This window comes from Elgaria multicarinata, chromosome 3 (genome assembly GCF_023053635.1).
Source record: "Elgaria multicarinata webbii isolate HBS135686 ecotype San Diego chromosome 3, rElgMul1.1.pri, whole genome shotgun sequence".
NCBI classification, from domain to species: domain Eukaryota; kingdom Metazoa; phylum Chordata; class Lepidosauria; order Squamata; family Anguidae; genus Elgaria; species Elgaria multicarinata.
The window spans coordinates 169,976,591-169,990,215 of NC_086173.1; the positions used below are offsets into that span (position 1 = coordinate 169,976,591).

Consider the following 13,625-nt stretch of genomic DNA (forward strand, 5'->3'; position numbering starts at 1 on the left):
GTTTCTGTTTTTCCTTCTGGCTGGTGTTCTAGCACTTTGCTTATAGAACGATAGAATCATAGAATAGCAGAGTTGGAAGGGGCCTACAAGGCCATCGAGTCCAACCCCCTGCTCAATGCAGGAATCCACCCTAAAGCATCCCTGACAGATAGTTGTCCAGCTGCCTCTTGAAGGCCTCTAGTGTGGGAGACCCCACAACCTCACCAGGCAACTGATTCCATTGTCGTACTGCTCTAACAGTCAGGAAGTTTTTCTTGATGTCCAGCTGGAATCTGGCTTCCTTTAACTTGAGGCCGTTATTCCGTGTCCTGCACTCTGGGAGGATCAAGAAGAGATCTTGGCCCTCCTCTGTGTGACAGCCTTTCAAGTATTTGAAGAGTGCTATCATGTCTCCCCTCAATCTTCTCTTCTCCAGGCTAAACATGCCCAGTTCTTTCAGTCTCTTTTCATAGGGCTTTGTTTCCAGACCCCTGATCATCCTGGTTGTCTTCCTCTGAACACGCTCCAGCTTGTCTGCATCCTTCTTGAATTGTGGAACCCCAGAACTGGATGCAATACTCTAGATGAGGCCTAACCAGGGCCGAATAGAGAGGAACAAGGACCTCACGTGATTTGGATATCAGGGTTGAACTCTTAGCCCCCTGACAAAGACACAAGTTCCTGTGCTGTGTGGCTTGGATGTTAGATCAACTTTAGAATGAGACCTGAAAGGTAAAGCGTTTGGGAAACGCTGCCCTTGGCCTTGACCTGAGCTGTTTCTTTCCTTCTCTAATCCCTCTTCTCTTCCTGAAATCCTCCTTCCTGCTCCAGGTTCAGAGGATGTTGGCCAGAGCACCCACAGATTTTCCTGAGGCAGAGAAGGCTCCAACAGGCATCACACAGAGGCAGCAGGACGGGCGGATCTTGCAGGAGGGAGACGGAGGACCCTCCTCACTGGGTAAGGATTAGTTGACGTGTTACCCCATGGTCTCCCTCTCTCAATTACGCCTGAAGTGCATGAGCTGTCTTAATGTTCTCCTTGAGCCTGATTTTGCTAGGGGAGAGAGACCCCTTTTCACTAGATACTCAAAAAGGAAATTTTGTTTAGTATTGTGGTTTGAGCGTATCAGACCCACTCTGGCTGGCTTCCCAGAGTGGGTCTTACACACTCAACAATTGAGGTCCTCCTCCAGGCGCCTACTCAGAGGGAAGTTCGGAGGATGACAACAAGGGAGAGGCCTTCTCTGTGGTGGCCCCCCAAGTGTGGAACAATCTCCCCAATGTGGTTCACGTGGCACCGACAGTGTTATCTTTTCAGTGCCATGTCAAGCAATATGTAATTAGCAATATGTAATTAGCAATATGTAATTAATTAGCCTGGGTCTGTTCGCAGTTTTATATGTATGCGTATATTGTATGTTTTCGCAGTTTTAAATATTTGGATATTGTTCCTAAGTGCTTCGGCTATGCTACGGTAAACAAATGCAATAAATTAACACTGAAAATAAACAATGAAAATGGGAATAGTTAAGAATGTTAACTTACCTTCTCACCTTCCCACCTTCTTTACCTTCCTCACAGGGAGCAAAACAACCTGCAGGGGAAGTGAACTGATCCTGGGGGGTCCTTCAGGGCCTCGTTCACTTGGCGGTGGAGCGGAAGCGGTTTCTGCACAGCCTGGGCAGGTAGGGGAGTCCTGGGGGCCTCTGTCTCCAGCATATCTCTTTGGTCCTGGAAGAACCTGCCCCTTTAGCCTTTGCTCTTCTCCAAGTTGGCTGCTGGGAAGGCCTTGAATGTCACTCACAATGCTTTGGCATTCAGAAAGAGGACCTCACCATCCTTGTCTTCATGGATTGCTACATAACGCTTAAAGAGAACATCATTTCTTCTGCTGCTTTCAGGGTCTGGTGACCTTTGAGGAGGTGGCCGTGCATTTCTTGGAGGAGGAGTGGGCTCTGCTGGATCCAGGCCAGAGGACTCTGCACAAAGAAGTCATGGAGGAGAATCGTGGGATCCTGGCCTCTCTGGGTAAGGAATGGGATTCCTCTGGGTTAGGCCATCTCTGTCTTCTTGCCAGATCCTGGAGGATGGAATTTCAGCTCTTCTTTCTTTGTGTCAGTGCAGAATACAACTGTCATTGACTCCGAAGACCTGACGAAACATTGAGAAAAGCCCATTGATGGACTTGCTCTGTTGGAGAGATGGCTGCCAACCAATCTTACTTTGCTGCTATAATTGCATCTGCATAATATTGAAGATGTTACAGATATTATCTTCATGGTCTCCATGGAGGAGAGGAGAGTTAAGCCTTTTCAGAAGACAGCTCTGGACAGCTTGCTTTTCATTTTAAGATATAACTAGACATTGAAAATAACCATTAGGGTTCAATTCCCACTTTCTAGTTCCCTGTTAAATGATCAGCTAGGAAAAAATGGCAGATTTTAAGTGTATTTTATTTTGACAGTATTTTATGTTGTTCATTTATTCTCTCAACTACTTTATATAAATGAAAGCATTGTATGGCAGTCTAGTTCTCAGTTCTATTGATCACTGGGATATTTAATATGTTTAGAAGGATCTGCTTTACCAACGATTTTTTTCTTTATCCTGTGAATCAAATCAGCAACCATTTGTTTTTTTCCAAGATTTCAAGATGATTTCTGTGTTTATACTTGCAGGTGATCACAGGGAGAGCAAGAAAAATGGCCAACACCAGAGAAGTAAAACTGAAACTGAAGAGAAGAGGGAAAACAAATCTATTTCTTTTGAAGGATCAGACGTCTGTGAAACTCCAATACTAGAAGTACCAAGTAAAAAGAACATTCGCAAAGGGAAGAAACAGAGTAAAACTCAGAAGATTCATTCTAACAAATATCAAAAGTTTCAATGCTTAGTGTGTGAAAAACAATTCACTTTCAACTCACAACTTAACTTGCATCAAAGAATTCACACTGGGGAGAAGCCCTATAAATGTTTAGAGTGCGGGAAGACCTTTGCTCACGTCACAAAGCTTAAGCTGCATCAAAGAATTCACACTGGGGAGAAGCCCTATAAATGCTTTGAGTGTGGGAAGACCTTTGCTCTGAGCAAACACCTTAAGCAGCATCAAGGAATTCACACTGGGGAGAAGCCCTATAAATGCTTAGAATGCGGGAAGAGCTTTGCTCACAGCAGAAGCCGTAAACTGCATCAAAGAATTCACACTGGGGAGAAGCCCTATAAATGCTTTGAGTGTGGGAAGACATTTGCTCGGAGCTCACACCTTAAGCAGCATCAACAAATTCACACTGGGGAGAAGCCCTATAAATGTTTAGAGTGCGGGAAGACCTTTGCTCACGTCACACAGCTTAAGCTGCATCAAAGAATTCACACTGGGGAGAAGCCCTATAAATGCTTAGAGTGCGGGAAGACCTTTGCTCGGAGCTCACGCCTTAAGCAGCATCAACGAATTCACACTGGGGAGAAGCCCTATAAATGCTTAGAATGCGGGAAGACCTTTGCTCACAGCACACAGCTTAAGCTGCATCAAAGAATTCACACTGGGGAGAAGCCCTATAAATGCTTAGAATGTGGGAAGACCTTTGCTGTGAGCTCACGCCTTAAGCTCCATCAACGAATTCACACTGGGGAGAAGTCCTATAAATGCTTAGAATGCGGGAAGACCTTTGCTGTGAGCTCACGCCTTAAGCTGCATCAACGAATTCACACTGGGGAGAAGTCCTATAAATGCTTAGAATGCGGGAAAACCTTTGCTGTCAGCTCACGCCTTAAGCTGCATCAACGAATTCACACTGGGGAGAAGCCCTATAAATGCTTAGAATGCGGGAAGAGCTTTGCTCAAACCACGAGCTTTAAACGGCATCAACGAATTCACACTGGGGAGAAGCCCTATAAATGCTTAGAATGCGGGAAGAGCTTTGCTCGCAGCAGAAGCCTTAAGCTGCATCAAAGAATTCACACTGGGGAGAAGCCTTATAAATGCTTAGAATGCAGGAAGAGCTTTGTTCACAGTACAAACCTTAAGCTGCATCAAAGAATTCACACTGGGGAGAAGCCCTATAAATGCTTAGAATGCGGGAAGGGCTTTGCTCAGAGCACACAGCTTAAGCTGCATCAAGGAATTCATACTGGGGAGAAGCCCTATAAATGCTTAGAATGCAGGAAGAGCTTTGTTCTGAGCACACAACTTAAGCTGCATCAAAGATTTCACACTGGGGAGAAGCCCTATAAATGCTTAGAGTGCGGGAAGATCTTTGCTCTGAGCTCACGCCTTAAGCAGCATCAACGAATTCACACTGGGGAGAAGCCCTATAAATGCTTAGAATGCGGGAAGACCTTTGCTCACAGCACACAGCTTAAGCTACATCAAAGAATTCACACTGGGGAGAAGCCCTATAAATGCTTAGAATGCGGGAAGGCCTTTGCTGTGTGCTCACGCCTTAAGCTGCATCAACGAATTCACACTGGGGAGAAGCCCTATAAATGCTTAGAATGCGGGAAGACCTTTGCTGTGAGCTCACGCCTTAAGCTGCATCAACGAATTCACACTGGGGAGAAGCCCTATAAATGCTTAGAATGCGGGAAAACCTTTGCTGTCAGCTCACGCCTTAAGCTGCATCAACGAATTCACACTGGGGAGAAGCCCTATAAATGCTTAGAATGCGGGAAGAGCTTTGCTCAAACCGCGAGCTTTAAACGGCATCAAGGAATTCACACTGGGGAGAAGCCTTATAAATGCTTAGAATGCAGGAAGAGCTTTGCTTACAGTACAAGCCTTATGCTGCATCAAAGATTTCACACTGGGGAGAAGCCCTAAAAATGCTTGGAATGCGGGAAGAGCTTTGCTCAGAGCACACAGCTTAAGCGGCATCAAGGAATTCACACCGGGGAGAAGCCCTATAAATGCTTTGAGTGTGGGAATACCTTTGCTCAGAGCACACAGCTTAAGCAGCATCAAGGAATTCACACTGGGGTGAAGCCCGATAAATGCTTAGAATGTGGGAAGAGCTTCACTCAGAGCGGCAGCCTTAAGGAGCATCAAAGAATTCACACTGGGGAGAAGCCCTATAAATGCTTAGAATGCGGGAAGAGCTTTGCTCACAGCACAAGCTTTAAACGGCATCAAGGAATTCACTGGGGAGAAGCCCTATAAATGCTTAGAATGCGGGAAGAGCTTTGCTCACAGCACAAGCCTTAAGCTGCATCAAGGAATTCACACTGGGGAAAAGCCCTATAAATGCTTTGAGTGTGGGAATACCTTTGCTCAGAGCACACAGCTTAAGCAGCATCAAGGAATTCACACCGGGGTGAAGCCCTAAAAATGCTTAGAATGTGGCAAGAGCTTCACTCAGAGCGGCAGCCTTGAGCATCAAAGAATTCACACTGGGGAGAAGCGCTATAAATGCTTAGAAAGCGGGAAGAGCTTTGTTCAGAGCACACAGCTTAAGCAGCATCAAGGAATTCACACCCGTGAGAAGCCCTATAAATGCTTTGACTGCGGGAAGACCTTTGTTCGGAGCACATACCTTAATCTACATCAAAGAATTCACACTGGGGTGAAGCCCTATAAATGCTTAGAGTGTGGAAAGAGCTTTTCTTGCTTCAATTACCTTAAGAGGCATCAAAGAATTCACACTGGGGAGAAGCCCTATAAATGCGTAGAGTGTGGAAAGAGTTTTGTTTGCCTCAGAAACCTTAAGAGGCATTAAAGAATTCACACTGGGGAGAAGCCCAATAAATGCTTAGTGTAGCATTTTTAGCATCATAGAATGTTAGAGTTGAAAGGGGCCTATAAGGCCATCGAGTCCAACCCCCCTGCTCAATGCAGGAATCCACCCAAAAACTTACCTGACAGATGATTGTCCAGCTGCCTCTTGAAGGCCTCTAGTGTGGAAGAGCCCACAACCTCACCAGGCAACTGATTCCATTGTCGTACTGCTCTAACAGTCAGGAAGTTTTTCTTGATATCCTGGGGCACTTTGTCAAAAGCTTTGCTGAAGTCAAGATATATGACATCCACAGCATTTCCACAGTCCACAAGGGAGGTTACCCAATCAAAAAAAATTATTCCCTCCATCTTCCATCAAGGGATTTCTATGGTGGGGTTGGTTGGTCTCATAACAGCATGCCAAGTCCAGGGATTCCCCACCCACCCTTCTCATATTGCTACTTCTAATTGTTTCTGCCAATGTTGTGGTGGGCTTTCAGTGATCCAAACTGGCAATGTTTGAAATAGAAATAAATGCTTTTGGCACCAACATCATTTGAATGGCTACTAAACACTCCTTAAAGCCTAACTGTTGCTTCTTCCACTTCCTAGGGGTTTTTGAGTAGCACCCCTTGCTTGCTGATGAAAATGTGAATTTAAGCATCTTTCTACGTTCTTCTCGGTGGCTGCTCCAGTGCTTTGGAACTCTCTTCCTGGGGAAGCCAGACTGGCTCCCTCCTTGATGGGCTTTCAGAAGCAGGCTAAAACTGGTTTGTTCCAGCAGGCCTTTGGAGAGTAATTTGGTCCTCCATCTTTGTTAATGGCTGATAATTTTGTGGTGTATTTTAAACGTGTTTTAACATTTCTTTTCTTATGTTTTACAATGTATGTTTTAAACTTTGTAAGACCGCCTTGAGGCCCAGTATTGGGCAAAAGGTGGAATACTACTACTACTACTACTAATAATAATAATAATGGGCTTCTCCCTGTTAATCTGGTGCTAAAAGGGTTAAATTATGTTGCAGGAAGAACCTACTACTTCAAGTGAAATATTATCTGATCTGGAATGGGGTGGCTTGAGTGAGGGTTTTAATTAATTAATTTATTTATTACATTTTTATACCGCCCAATAGCCGAAGCTCTCTGGGCGGTTCACAAAAATTAAAACCATCATAAAACAACCATCAGGTTAAAAACACAAATACAAAATACAATATAAAAAGCACAACCAGGATAAAACCACGCAGCAGAATTGATATAAGGTTGAAATACAGAGTTAAAACAGTATAATTTAAATTTAAGGTAAAATTAAGTGTTAAAATACTGAGTGAATAAAAAGGTCTTCAGCTGGCGACGAAAGGAGTACAGTGTAGGCGCCAGGCGGACCTCTCTGGGGAGCTCATTCCACAACCGGGGTGCCACAGCGGAGAAAGCCCTCCTCCTAGTAGCCACCTGCCTCACTTCCTTTGGCAGGGGCTCACGGAGAAGGGCCCCTGTAGATGATCTTAAGGTCTGGGTAGGTACATATGGGAGGAGGCGGTCCTTCAAATAACCTGGCCCCAAATCGTTTAGGGCTTTAAATGTCAATACCAGCACTTTGAATCGGGCCCGGACCTGGACTGGCAGCCAATGAAGTTGTAAAAGGACTGGCGTAATGTGATCTTGCCAGCCAGTCCCTGTTAGTAAACGGGCTGCCCTGTTTTGTACCAGCTGAAGCTTCCGGACCGTTTTCAAAGGCAGCCCCACGTATAACGCATTGCAGTAATCCAAACGAGAGGTTATCAGAGCATGAATAACTGTAGCTAGGCTATCACTGTCCAGATAAGGGCGCAGTTGGTATATCAGCCTAAGCTGATAAAAGGTGCTCTTTGCCACTGAGTTCACCTGTGCCTCAAGTGACAGTTCTGGATCCAAGAGCACCCCCAAACTACGGACCCGATCCTTTAGGGAGAGTGCAACCCCGTCCAGGGCAGGGCAAACATCACCTCGCCGGACAAATGAACCACCCGCTAACAGTACCTCCGTCTTGTCTGGATTGAGTCTCAGTTTGTTAGCCCTCATCCAGTCCATTACCGTGCCCAGGCACTGGTTCAGAACAGTCACTGCCTCACCTGGGTTTGATGAAAAGGAAAGGTAGAGCTGGGTATCATCTGCATATTGATGACACCTCAGTCCACATCTCCAGATAACCTCCCCCAGCGGCTTCATGTATATGTTAAACAGCATAGGGGATAAAATAGAGCCCTGCGGAACCCCATGGCTTAGGAGCCACGGCACAGAGCAATAATCCCCCAGCACCACCTTCTGGAATCGGCCATCCAAGTAGGAGCGGAACCACTGCAACGCAGTACCTCCAACTCCCAGCTCAGACAACCTATCCAGAAGGATACCATGGTTGATGGTATCGAAGGCTGCTAAGAGGTCCAGGAGAACCAACAGGGTCGCACTCCCCCTGTCTCTCTCCCGACAGAGGTCATCCCACAGGGTGACCAAGGCAGTTTCCGTTCCAAAACCAGGCCTGAATTCAAGAGTGCCTGGAGTTGTCCTGCAACCACCCGCTCAAGCACCTTGCCCAGGAAAGGGATATTAGCCACCGGCCTGTAGTTGTTAACATCCTCCGGGTCCAGGTTAGGCTTCTTCAGGAGTGGTCTAATTACCGCCTCTTTTAAAGAGGCCGGCACCTCTGATGTTGTGCAGACTTGATGTTGTGCAGACTTCTACTGTTACTTTCTACTGTTAGTTTTTCCCTACCCTGTGCCTGCTTACCCTTCCCTGTACCTGTTGGCATTCTCTTCCCCTCCTTATTGTTTTACTATGATTTTATTAGATTGTAAGCCTATGCGGCAGAGTCTTGCTATTTACTGTTTTACTCTGTACAGCACCATGTACATTGATGGTGCTATATAAATAAATAATAATAATAATAACCACTCCCTCTCTCAAGGAGGCATTTACAACTTCCTGGACCCAGCCGGCGATCCCCTCCTTATTTGATGTAATGAGCCACAAGGGTCAAGGGTCAAGCACACAGGTGCTCGACCGGACTTGGCCAAGCACCTTGTCCACATCCTCGGGCCTCAATAACTGAAACTCATCCAATAAAACTGAGCCGGACGGCGCTCTGAACGCCTCTACTAGTGGTGCTGCATTAAGTGTGGTGTCCAATTCATGACGGATCTGAGCGACTTTATCTTCAAAGTGCCGTGCAAACTCGTCACAGCGTGCTACCGAGGGTTCAACTATCTCACACCCTGGCCCAGAGTGTAACAGGCCACGAACCACTCGGAAAAGCTCCGCCAGATGACACTGAGAAGACGCAATGCTGGTGGAAAAGAACTGCCTCTTTGCCACCCTCACCGCCACAGAGTAGGCTCGATAGTGAGCTCTAGCCCGTGTTCGATCAGACCCAGCACGAGTTTTCCTCCACCTGCGTTCTAGCCATCTCCCCTCTTGCTTCATTGCCCTCAGCTCAGGTGTATACCAAGGAGCTGACCGGGCTCTGCTCAGAGGGAGAGGACGCTTGGGCGCGATCGTGTCAACCGCCCGAGTCATCTCTGCATTCCACAGAGCGACCTGGGCTTCGACAGGAGCACCGGCCATATCAGCAGGAAAATCCCCCAGAGCCCTCTGGAATCCATCGGAGTCCATTAGCCTCCAGGGGCGGACCATTTTAATAGGCTCCCCACCCTTGCAGAGGGGAAAGGCCGCCGAGAGTCTAAACATCAGTAGGAAGTGATCTGACCATGACAAGGGGGTAGATGTTAGTTCCCCCACTTCCAGATCACACCGGGGAGTGGACGGTACACCAGCAGAATCCCCAATCTGTCTCAAGTACCCAACACACAGTACAGACACTCAAGATCAGCACTCGACTGAACAGGAAGCCTAGAGAGGGAGATTGTATTCCTATAGACCACGGCAACCCCCCCTCCCAGGCCCTCTAGTCTGTGCTGGTGCTGCACCGAGTACCCAGGAGGGCAGAGCTGGGTGAGAGCAACCCCCCCCCCCAGTTCACCCACCCAGGTCTCAGTGATGCATACCAGGTCAGCCCCCTCCTCCACAATCAAATCATGGATGAGAGAGATTTTATTCTGGACTGACCTGGCGTTCAGCAGCAGCACCACCAGACCCGGGAGCAAGCTGATAAGGCCGCCAGGAACTATCCGGTTGGGGTAGGAACCAGAAGAGGGAATAGCTGTAAGGAATCTATCCCCTCTTCTCCTCATCTGGCCTGTTCCTCCCCTAGCACCATACCTCCCCTTATCCATGACCACAATTATGTGGGCATCCTCGTATCCCCCAGAGCTCCCCAGGCACATATTAAAAAGTAATTAAAATGTTTTTTACAAAATTGCTGCTGGTTGGCTGGAGATCTTCTGCAGGTACATGCAATATGATAGCGCCTCTGTGCGACGCAAAGTGCGCACTCTGCGCGTCGCCGAGGCGCTGCCTCTGGCAGGCTGTAGATCTACCTGGAAAGAAGGGTGGAGCACTTGGTCAGCTGACGCCCAACAGGTGAGGGGAGAGACTGCAGAGGCAAGCCCCAGCAGTCTCTGTTCTTCTTTCCCCCCCACCAGCCAAACACACCCCCTGGCGATTCACAAGAAGACCCCCTAAAAAGACCCCAGACTCATATCTGAAATAGCCCCAGAAGTATATTCCAGACCACTGAGCCATGGACATGAAGACCTTGATGTTTAATTCTATGCTCATCAATGTTATATCATTAACTAAGACTCTTGCTAAGTTGTGCAGGACTGTCTTTGAAGAAAGGGGGTGGGACATCCGTTTACATGCGGCTTCTTAGAGTATGCTCAAGGCCAAAGTGCTGGCAGAAAGCTGAGCATGCTCCGACAGCCACTAGGAGGGGAAATTGTTTTGCAATCTTGTGGTGTAGCACCTGCTGATAAGAAATGTCCTAACTCCAAGTTGGGCGTGGGAAGTGACAATACTGAGCAACGGGGCACCTGGGATATGACATGAGCTCAAAGAAAAGGTCTCCTACACCAATCAAGATAAGTCATCCAGATGGCAGCCATGTTTTCTAGGACCCCACGAGTATAACACGTGAGATATTGGGGAAGCGGAGACACCTAACTTCTGATTGGTGAATGGGTGGTCTAATCATGTATTCATGCCAATTGTGATTGGGAGATGGTGGTCTCATCACTCATTGACCCCCAACTTTGAGCCAGAACAAGTGTATAAAAGCACAGGTAGCAGAGCTGTAAGACGTCCTGGAGCTTTTCTCCAGTGGGAATTCTTTGATGAAAGCGCTTTCCACTTACAAAGCATTCATGGCGCATCTCACCTGAATGGATCGTTTGAGGCAAGGTACAGTCTGTGATTGAACCGCTTTCCATACTCTGAGCATGTTTATGGCTTCTCCCCTGTGTGAATTCTTTGATGCGAATTAAGTTGCCAGCTCCAACGGAAGCTTCAGTTCAATCTGTAAACACCTTGAAAACAATGCAGTGATTACTAGAAGTTAAGATTAGTGGATAACTTTTTTGTTTTTCAAGCTGACTATTTGAAACTTGCTGTGCTTAGAGAGTCTTGGGTGGGGGTCATTTTGAGCCTATTTTCAGCACTTTGCGTGCTGTGGTTTGCTTGCTATATTTTTTTTAAAAAAATATGGTAAAAAAAGCAGGAGAGGTACCTTTTTGAAGTGCTGAGAGGCAGATTCAACTCCCAGTCATGATCACCTGATGAAGCATCCTCCAATCCCAAAGTTGGAGGGGGGGGGGGGGATAAGCAAAACGGGATACTTAGTAACTTGGGTTACTGGGAAACTTTTCTTTCTTAGTCTCTGAACGGACTTCTCCCAGTGTTTTTTTAAACAGTAGCCCCACCAAATGCACCAACACAAACTGAAATCATATACTAAGCACTGCTATCCGCCCTAACCTTGGTGAACAACTGAATAGATGTGGTGCAAGGGGATGCGGTCCCCTAGGGCATGTGGACGTGCCCAGTGCACACACACTGTCCTGTCCTTGGAGGGTCATCAGAGCCCTCCAAAGAGAAACCAGTAGAGAAGCTATGCCTGTCATGAGTTGAAGTGTCAGGAAGTTCTTAAAGACTGGTACTTACCTAGGGCCGGTCAAATTGGCATAATTCCCCCTCCCCCTGGGCACGTCCACTTTCCTCTTACTGGTAAAAGACAGACATAGCCTTTTCAAAAAAATTCTTCTTGTTGTTTATTCAGCAACACTGCTGCTTTCAATTCCACCCCTCCTATGTTTATTTATTTATTACATCATACACCCCATAGCCCAAGCTCTCCTGGCTTTTCCTCTTCAGTGAAGTCAGGCAGGCTTTCATTGTGGTTCAACTCCTTCTTGTTGTTGTTGTTGTTAGTATTAATTGATGTAAGATAGAATGTAAGCCTATGCAGCAGGGCCTTGCTATTTACTGTTTTACTCTGTACAGCACCATGTACATTGATGGTGCTATATAAATAATAATAATAATGGTGCTATATAAATATATTTCTTTTCTTTTTCCTAAAGCTTTTAAAACTTGATTTTGTTACTGTTTTACTCTGTACAGCACCATGTACATTGATGGTGCTATATAAATAAATAAATAAATAATAATAATAAATAATAAATAAATAATAATAATAATAATTAGTACTACTATTATTAATGTGATTATTTTGTTGTTTAATAATGGCTGTGATCACAATGCAGTCAATTAACTCTGAAGCAAGGATCACAAAGCTTTACTCTTATCCTCCTAGCCTCCTAGTTATGGGATGCAAAAGAAAAGGCATCTCTCTGTGCTGCTCCCACCTCACAGGGATGGTTTGCATTACTGGCTTTGAAACCATCTTTGGCTCACTTCCTTGTGCCCCCAGAAATGTCTGCTGCCTGGCTGCCTTCCCTCCTCCGCCTGGGTGCTGCTGTGGTGGGTTTGTGTGTGTGTTGCTTTGACTCAGGGGATATGTCCTTCCTGCACTCACTTAGACTTTTTGAAGTTCCAAATCAATTTTTCAAGTGTGGAAGAAGATCCATATTTAGGTTTATCTACTCCCCAATTCATGGCATGTTGGGATTTCCTTTGAAATGGCCCCATTGATCTGTCTGCAGCTTTAAAAATCCCTGAGATACTGGGGTGTCTGATTTTCAAAAATCCCCCCCAAATCAGGGGCGGCTTGGATTTGCTTGAGGCTTGGCATGCATATGTATACATGCATCAGGTGTCATGGTGCCTAATTTGACATTTCTAACGTGAAAATTGACAGAGTTCTAGCATGGGACTTGAATTGCGGTGAGTTAAAAGTTTAATCCCCGCCAAAAATCAGGGGATGATGGGATTTGCTTGAAACTTGCCATGTGTGTGGATCTGGACGGCATCTGTGAGGGTGCCCACTTCAATGTTTTTATCTGTCAAAATGTCAGAGTAAATCCCATGTCTGAAAATGGGTTGTCTGATTTTCAAAAATCCCCCCAAAATCAGGGGAGGCTTGGATTTGCTTGAGGCTTGGCATGCATGTGTATACATGCATCAGGTGTCATGGTGCCTAATTTGACATTTCTAATATGAAAATTGATGGAAATATCAAAAGGGGTGTGAATTGGGGTTCCGGGTGATGCTTTATAGGTTAAACCCCTGCCAAAATTCAGGGGATGATGGAATTTGCTTAAAACTTGCCATGAATGTGGATCTAGATGGCATCTGTGAGGGTGCCCACTCAAAGTTTTTATCTGTCAAAATGTCAGAGTAAATCCCATGTCTGAAAATGGGGTGTCCGATTTTCAAAAATTCCCCCGAAAATCAGGGGATGCTTGGATTTGCTTGAGGCTTGGCATGCATGTGTATACATGGATAAGCTATCATGGTGCCAAGTTTGAGGTTTCTACCATTAACAGAAAAAAAGTAATTGGCATTTTTGGATTTCAATGCAAGTCTAGGGGGGGGGCAGGGAAAGCGG

At 46.1% G+C, this 13,625-nt stretch overlaps 2 pseudogenes; one reads left to right on the top strand and one right to left on the bottom strand.

Annotated features, from left to right (window-relative positions):
* The window catches only part of LOC134396487 (zinc finger protein 850-like), a 637,841-nt pseudogene that overhangs the window by 143,180 nt on the left and 481,036 nt on the right, over positions 1-13,625 (bottom strand).
* Positions 1,884-5,053, top strand: LOC134396382 (zinc finger protein 850-like; annotated as a pseudogene).